We start from the raw sequence: 7,162 nt of genomic DNA on the forward strand, positions 1-7,162 counted from the left end.
GGTCGTGGAAGCTTTAGAGGCAGAGGAAGGGGATGAGGCAAACAAACCTTCAACAAGGCCATAGTGGAGTGCTATAACTGTCACAAGCTAGGACATTTTCAATGGGAATGTCAAGCATGGTTGTAACCGAAAAGGGTAATGTACGACTGGAAGTGAATGGAATCATAATGATAATCACAGGAGTGTTCTATGTGCTAGACCTGAGGAACAATTTGTTGAGTAGTGGTAAATTGCAAGGAAATGGGTTGCCTTTTTGTTTCAAAATGGAAGATGCAAGGTGTTTCATCCTGAGAGAGGCTTAATCATGGAGATAAAGATGTCTTTGATTCGAATATTCGTATTGCATGCTATATCTCAGCCTGTAGCAGCCACTCAAACTTAATTGAAACTTATGGGGAGAAGTGGTTCAAGGTCTCTATCATACACTCACCGCTCCAATTCCTATCGCCATAGTCAGAGAAGCAGAAGGGACCCAAGTCCTTCCCCCTATCATTCCATTACCCACTCCAGGAGAAGCAGCCGTTCAAGTTCCCTCAACCGCCAACGCAGAAGTAGGTCTTCCTCGTTATCTTCTTTCCCCAAATCGTTCAGTTTCAGTCCTAGTTGTGCATCCACTGATCGGAATCATTCCATAGAGAAGCTTAAGAAAGAGGAAGAAGAGAAGAAAAGGCGTGAAGCAAAGTTGAAGAAGTTAGAAGAAGATGCAGCTAGGAGGATTGAAGAACTAATTCAGAAGAAAATGCAGCTAGGAGGATTGAAGAACTAATTCAGAAGAAAATGCAGCTAGGAGGATGGAAAAACTAATTCAGAAGAAGGTTGGAGAAAGGCTAAACTCTGAAGAGACTAAATTAGAAATACAGAGGAGAATAGAGGAAGGTCGCACGAAGTTGTTTGTTGATGTTGATGTGCAGCTTGAGAAAGAGAAAGAAGTCGTTCTTACTGCTACAAGACAAAAAGAAGAACAAACATGAAAAGAGAGAGAAGAGCTAGATAAAATTCTTGAAAAGCATAGAAGAAGGGTAGAAAAAGCACAACGATGATTAGTTCTGGAGCTGCAGCGGAAGGAAGAAAAACAATATTCTGAGCTCGAGTTGATTCAGAGACAAAAAGAGGAGGCATCTCAGAGAACTAAGTTAGATGATAAGAGTTTGAGTTATGTTGTGCTGGTAGTTAGTGAAGAATCAAAAGCTTACTGACTCTATGATATAGAAGCGGCAGATGAAAATAATGATATAGAAGCGGCAGATGAAAATACTGAAGAGGAAGATACAACCCCTTAAAGGGAAACCGGGATGCTAAGGAATTAAAAAGCTTTATTTTTTACGTAGAACAATACTTGAAGGTTACTGGAACTTGCTCATAGGACCTAAGAGTTACGTTGGTCGCAATGCATCTCATGGACGATGCAAAACTATGGTGGCGCTCGAAGGTGAATGGTATAAAAAATGGGTCATGCACCATAAACTCATGGGAAGATTGTTGTTGGAATCGATGCAATCGACGCTCCTCTGGATGAGTTGCCAATCAAAGACCTGACGTTTGATGTTGACCTTTTTGAAGAAAGAGCCACACGATCGAACAGCTCGAAACATCGCGGTAACTTTGAGAACTCTATCACACACATGAAAGGACGTGTCGAAGAGTTAGACATTACCCAAAACATCATAGTAAAACTCTTCAGCGATTAGACAAAAGACTTTAGGACAACTACACCAAAAATTCATTGTTGTCCAACGGTTTGGATATTTGGCTTTCACCTAGGAGATTCTGGTTTGATTCTCTGAAATTGAATATTATTTTCTTATTTCTTTCTATTTTATAGTTTCATCTTTTGTCACCAATTATATTTAAACTTTACCTCATTTTGAGTGCACTGTAATGGTCAAGTTCAATAGTATGTTAGATCAAAAAGACTTTTATGGACATTGTACCTATGTTAGTGTTATGTTATAGATATTTGTTTCAATTTCAACAAGTGGGGTTGAGGTGATTCAAATGGTTAATGCGATAATCCGGCTATTTTCGAGGTCTCTCTTGTTGAACGCCATCATGGTTTAGATGTGCACCCGAGTGAGTTTGACAAGGAGACCCGAATTTAAACTTTACCTACGTTTGAGAGGCACTATAATGGTCAAGTTCAATGGTATTTTAGATTAAAAAGACTTTTATGAACTTTGTACCTTTGTTAGTGTTACTTTATAACTTTGTTTGTGTTACTTTGTACCTCTGTTAGTGTTATGTTATAGACATTTGGTCAAGTTCAACAAAAGTGGGGTTGAGGTGATTCAAATGGTTAATGCCACTTTATTTGATTCAAATTGTTAATGTGATAATCCAGTTGAATAGTTACAGGTTATTTCCAAGGTCTCTTTTATTGAACGCCAACAAGACTGAAATGATTGAGATGGGCACGTGAGTGAGTTTGACGAAATTGAAATAAAATCAAATAAAATCACTAAAAAAAATCAATAAAATAGATAAAAAAAAATTGAAAAAAAATTAGCCTTATGACACTTCCTTCAACTCGAAGGACGGTAAATAAAGGATTCCTTCGCCCAAGACCCATGATCCAACTCCCAACATGGAAATGATAAGCTATAGAATCATTCCAAGAACCTCATTGGATGGGTTACTGTTAGGATCGCACAACAACGCACACGCTCGATCTAGATGAACACAAAGAAAAGGATAGAGAAAATTGCAAGGAGAACTCTTGCTAAAAGGACTTTTATTGATGATTTCAGGTATGTACAACAAGAGAGAGTACAGAGAATAGAGAAGTACATTTTCAAAGCTCTACCGGACCAGATATATATATATGGTATAGTTTACTATATATAGCTTTACCAGATTTAGCCATCTACTATATATAGCTATTTACCATATATAGCTTTATCGGATATAGCTTTACCATATATAGCTTTACTATATATAGCTTTACCAAATATAGCTTTACCGGATATAACCGTTGACCAAGCTATAAATAAGTATCAGGCTCCATAGCCTAACAATTCTCCCACTTGGAGACTGATCTAGTCAACCAAGAATTTCACTCTCAAACGACCATGAACATCTTCACTACATCATACCAATTGAGGTTTTGTACAACCTCAATATCCCAACATCAACACATTTTGTCAACATGTTTGCAGGATTCTTTGCACCCTCTATCTTTTCAAAACACATCACCATCTTCAACCAACCTCCGAGTGAAATGGTATCGCCTTCTGTGTTTTGAATGATAGACTGGGTTCCTCGCCAACAGCATGAGTCTCAGGAGTTTCTTGAGTATCTGCTACATCACTATATGAATCTTTTAGCAACTCAACCTCAACTCCCACTTGCTTCACCTCTGATTTCTCAGCAAGAGTCTCAAGAGTTTCTTGAGTATCCGCTACAACATCACTCTGTGAATCTTTGAGCAATTCAACATCAACTCCCACTTGTTTCACCTCTGATTTCTCAGCAAGAGTCTCAGAAGTTTCTTGAGTATCCACTACAACATCACTCTGTGAATCATTGAGCAACTCAACATCAACTCCCACTTGCTTCACCTCTGGTGTTTCAGCAATAGGATCAGGAGTTTCTTGAGCTTCTGTTGTACCATCACTGCGTGAATTTTCTTGCCACTCAAGTTCAATCCCACTTGCTTCGTAGTCTCAGAGTTATCTTCTCTCTGTCCTTGTACATGACATTTTCATCAAAGGTCACATCACAGTGTCTTAGGATCTTCATATTTTTCTCATCCCAACCATGTACCAAAACATGTCAGAGCCATAGCCTATGAAGTATCATTTCACGGCCTTAGCATCAAGCTTATCTCTCTTCTCTGAATCAACATGGACATACGCAGTACAACCAAAGGTTCTCAAGTGAGAGTACTTGAGTTCTTTTCCTGTCCATACTTCTTCGGGCAATTTGAACTTAAAGGATACTGACGGCCCTCTATTAATCAAATATGCTGCTGTGTTCACAGCATCAGCCCAGAATGTCTTTGGCATTCCAGAATGAATCCTCATGCTTCTTGCTCGCTCATTCAATGTTCTGTTCATCCTTTCTGCAATACCATTTTGTCTTGCCTTACCGGGAATTGTTCTTATTAATCTAATTCCCTCAGCTGCACAAAATGTTATAAACTCTGATTTGTTGTATTCTCCTCCATTGTCAGACCTCAGGCATTTGATCTTTAAGCCGGTCTAATTTTCAACTTCAGCTTTCCACTTCTTGAAGGTGGTAAACACATCTGACTTGTGTTTCATGAAGTAAACCCATAGCTTCCTGCTGAATTCATCGATGAAGGTGACGTAGTACCTTGATCCACCAAGTGATGAAACTGGAGATGGTCCCCAGACGTCTGTATGGACCATTTCCAACCGCACTTTCTTCGGTTCTCTGGCAGCCTTTGTGAAACTAACTCGTTTCTGTTTGCCCATAACGCAGCTCTCACAAAGACCCATATCAACAGATTTTAAGTCTTCTAAAGCTCCTTTCGCAGTCAGCATCTTCATTCCTTTGACGCTCATATGTCCAAGTCTATTGTGCCATAGACTTGAATTGGAAGCACTCTCAGCAGCAGCAGTCATGTTTATACACTCTACAGTTGTGTATAAGGTTCCGGATTTTGTGCCACGCGCAACAACCATGGCGCCCTTCACAATCTTCCAGGAACTCTTTCCAAACTCTGCTGCATAGTCTGTGCTATCCAACTGACCAATAGAGATCAGGTTCTTCTTGAGACCAGGAATGTATCTGACATCTTGTAATGTTCATAGATTTCCTGCTGGAGTTTGTATGGAGACATCTCCCTTTCCTTCAATCTCCAAGGCTTTGTTGTCGACAAGATAAACCTTCTCGAAATTTCCTGATTCGAAATTTTGAAACAATTCCTTACTTGGAGACGAATGGAACGATGCACCTGAATCCAAAATCCAGGATTCAGCTGGGCTATCCACACTAAGGATTAAAACGTCTTCAGCATCTTCTGTTGTGTATATAGAATCATCATCATCTTCAGATTTATGATTCTGCTTCTTCTTTAGTTTTGTACAATCTGTCCGAAAGTGTCCTTTTCCTCCACAGCTCCAACACGTTACGTTGGGTTTGTTTGGAGATTTTCCCCAGTTCTTTGATTTTGAACGCCCATGTTTGTTTGAGCTCTTTGATTTGCTTCTTTCCCTTCGATCAACACTGAGAGCATTGCCCGATGAATCTCCAGTTTCCCATTTGCGAATAATTTCGCTGAGAACTACATCTCGAATTTCATCAAACTTCAGTTTATCAGATCCTCGGGAACTGCTGATTGCGGCAACAACAGTATCCCATGACTCGGGTAAGGATGACATCAAAATCAACGCTTTAATTTAATCTTCGAAATTAATTTCCACCGAACCCAGTTGACTTATGATCATATTGAATTCATTTATATCATCCGCAACACGTCCACCTTCAGACATCTGTAGATTAAACAATCTACGCATTATATACACCTTGTTCATAGCCGACGGTTTTTCATACATATTTGACAGCGCCTTCATCAGATCTGACGTTGTCTTCTCCTTGATGATGTTAAACGCCACGTTTCTAGATAGCGTCAACCGGATCATCCCTAAGGCTTGTCGATCCTTGAGCTTCCACTGTTCCGTGGTCATGGTATCCGGCTTCACCCCAACAAAGGTTCGTGAAGATCTTTCTGGTATAGATAATCTTCAATCTGCATCTTCTAGAAACCGAAATTGGATCCATCGAACTTCTCAATTTCAATCTTTGAACTTTCCATCTTCACAGATTGTGGTGAATTTTTCCTTGGCTCTGACTTCAGCCTGGCTCTGACTTCTGCCTGGCTCTGACTTCCGCCTGGCTCTGACTTCCGCCTGGCTCTGACTTCCGCCTGGCTCTGTCTTTCGTCTGGCTCTGACTTTTTCCTGGCTCTGACTTCCGCCTGGCTCTGTCTTCCGTCTGGCTCTGACTTCTGCCTTGCTCTGACTTCCGCCTGGCTCTGACTTTCGCCTGGCTCTGTCTTCCGTCTGGCTCGGACTTCTGCCTGGCTCTGATACCAGTTGTTAGGATCGCACAACAATGCACACGCTCGATCTAGATGAACACAAAGAAAAGGATAGAGAAAATTGCAAGGAGAACTCTGGCTAAAAGGACTTTTATTGATGATTTCAGATATGTACAGCAAGAGAGAGTACAGAGAATAGAAAGTACCTTTTCAAAGCTCTACCGAACCAGATATATATATGGTATAGTTTACTATATATAGCTTTACCAGATTTAGCCATCTACTATATATAGCTATTTATCATATATAGCTTTACCGGATATAGCTTTACCATATATAGCTTTACTATATATAGCTTTACCGGATATAACCGTTGACCAAGCTATAAATAAGTATCAGGCTCCATAGCCTAACAGTTACAAACTTACATTACCAATCTCGACAACTGGACGTGTCATCGATGTTAGAAGAACGACCGCATCAGAGCAAGTCATGAGGATAGAAGATCCCGTTGGAGGATGATAGACCAACCGTAATCTTCAGCCCAACGAGCCAAGCTTTTGTAGAAGCAAGAACCCTTGTATTAAAGAAATTAACACCTTCTTATACAAAATTTTGATCAACCAAGAGATAAAGCTAGAATTAGATGATGAGATCCAAGATTGAGAAACAAGATTTGGAACCTTTTTCTAAATTGAGTCACTTCACCATCGAACTTGATCAAGGCTTGATTGAATAACTGAGATGCAATCTACCATAAGAATTGCATGAAACTTAGAAAAGACAAAGATATACTCAGATTTCTATAAGGGGGATCGTCTCAACTTGAGAGATTAATTTCATTGATCACAAATATACTTTTACATAATAATTTGTGGGTATTCATAGTCTCCCAACAAAAGAAGTTAGTGGCCATAATTTAATCTCGATCCCTTTAAATCTCCATAGAGGACGAAGTCAATTTGAGCATTACAAACTTTATGAAATTAAAATAATAAATAAAGTTTTCTAACTGCTCATGAAATGATGCTTGCAACTTCATCCACTACTTCAACTGTCCAAATATTTACTTTTAAATCTCCAAATGGTCTTGACTCAAACGAATCAGCTTGTAACACATGAAATGATTGTTGAACCTAGCCTATCCAATTTTGTAGATGA

The 7,162-nt window shown here is 39.5% G+C and overlaps 1 pseudogene; it reads left to right on the top strand.

Moving 5' to 3' along the window:
• Nucleotides 1-448: 448 nt before the first annotated feature.
• Nucleotides 449-1,196, top strand: LOC111438539 (annotated as a pseudogene).
• Nucleotides 1,197-7,162: the final 5,966 nt, after the last annotated feature.

The sequence above is a fragment of the Cucurbita moschata genome, unplaced genomic scaffold (genome assembly GCF_002738365.1).
Source record: "Cucurbita moschata cultivar Rifu unplaced genomic scaffold, Cmos_1.0 Cmo_Scf00077, whole genome shotgun sequence".
Taxonomy (NCBI): domain Eukaryota; kingdom Viridiplantae; phylum Streptophyta; class Magnoliopsida; order Cucurbitales; family Cucurbitaceae; genus Cucurbita; species Cucurbita moschata.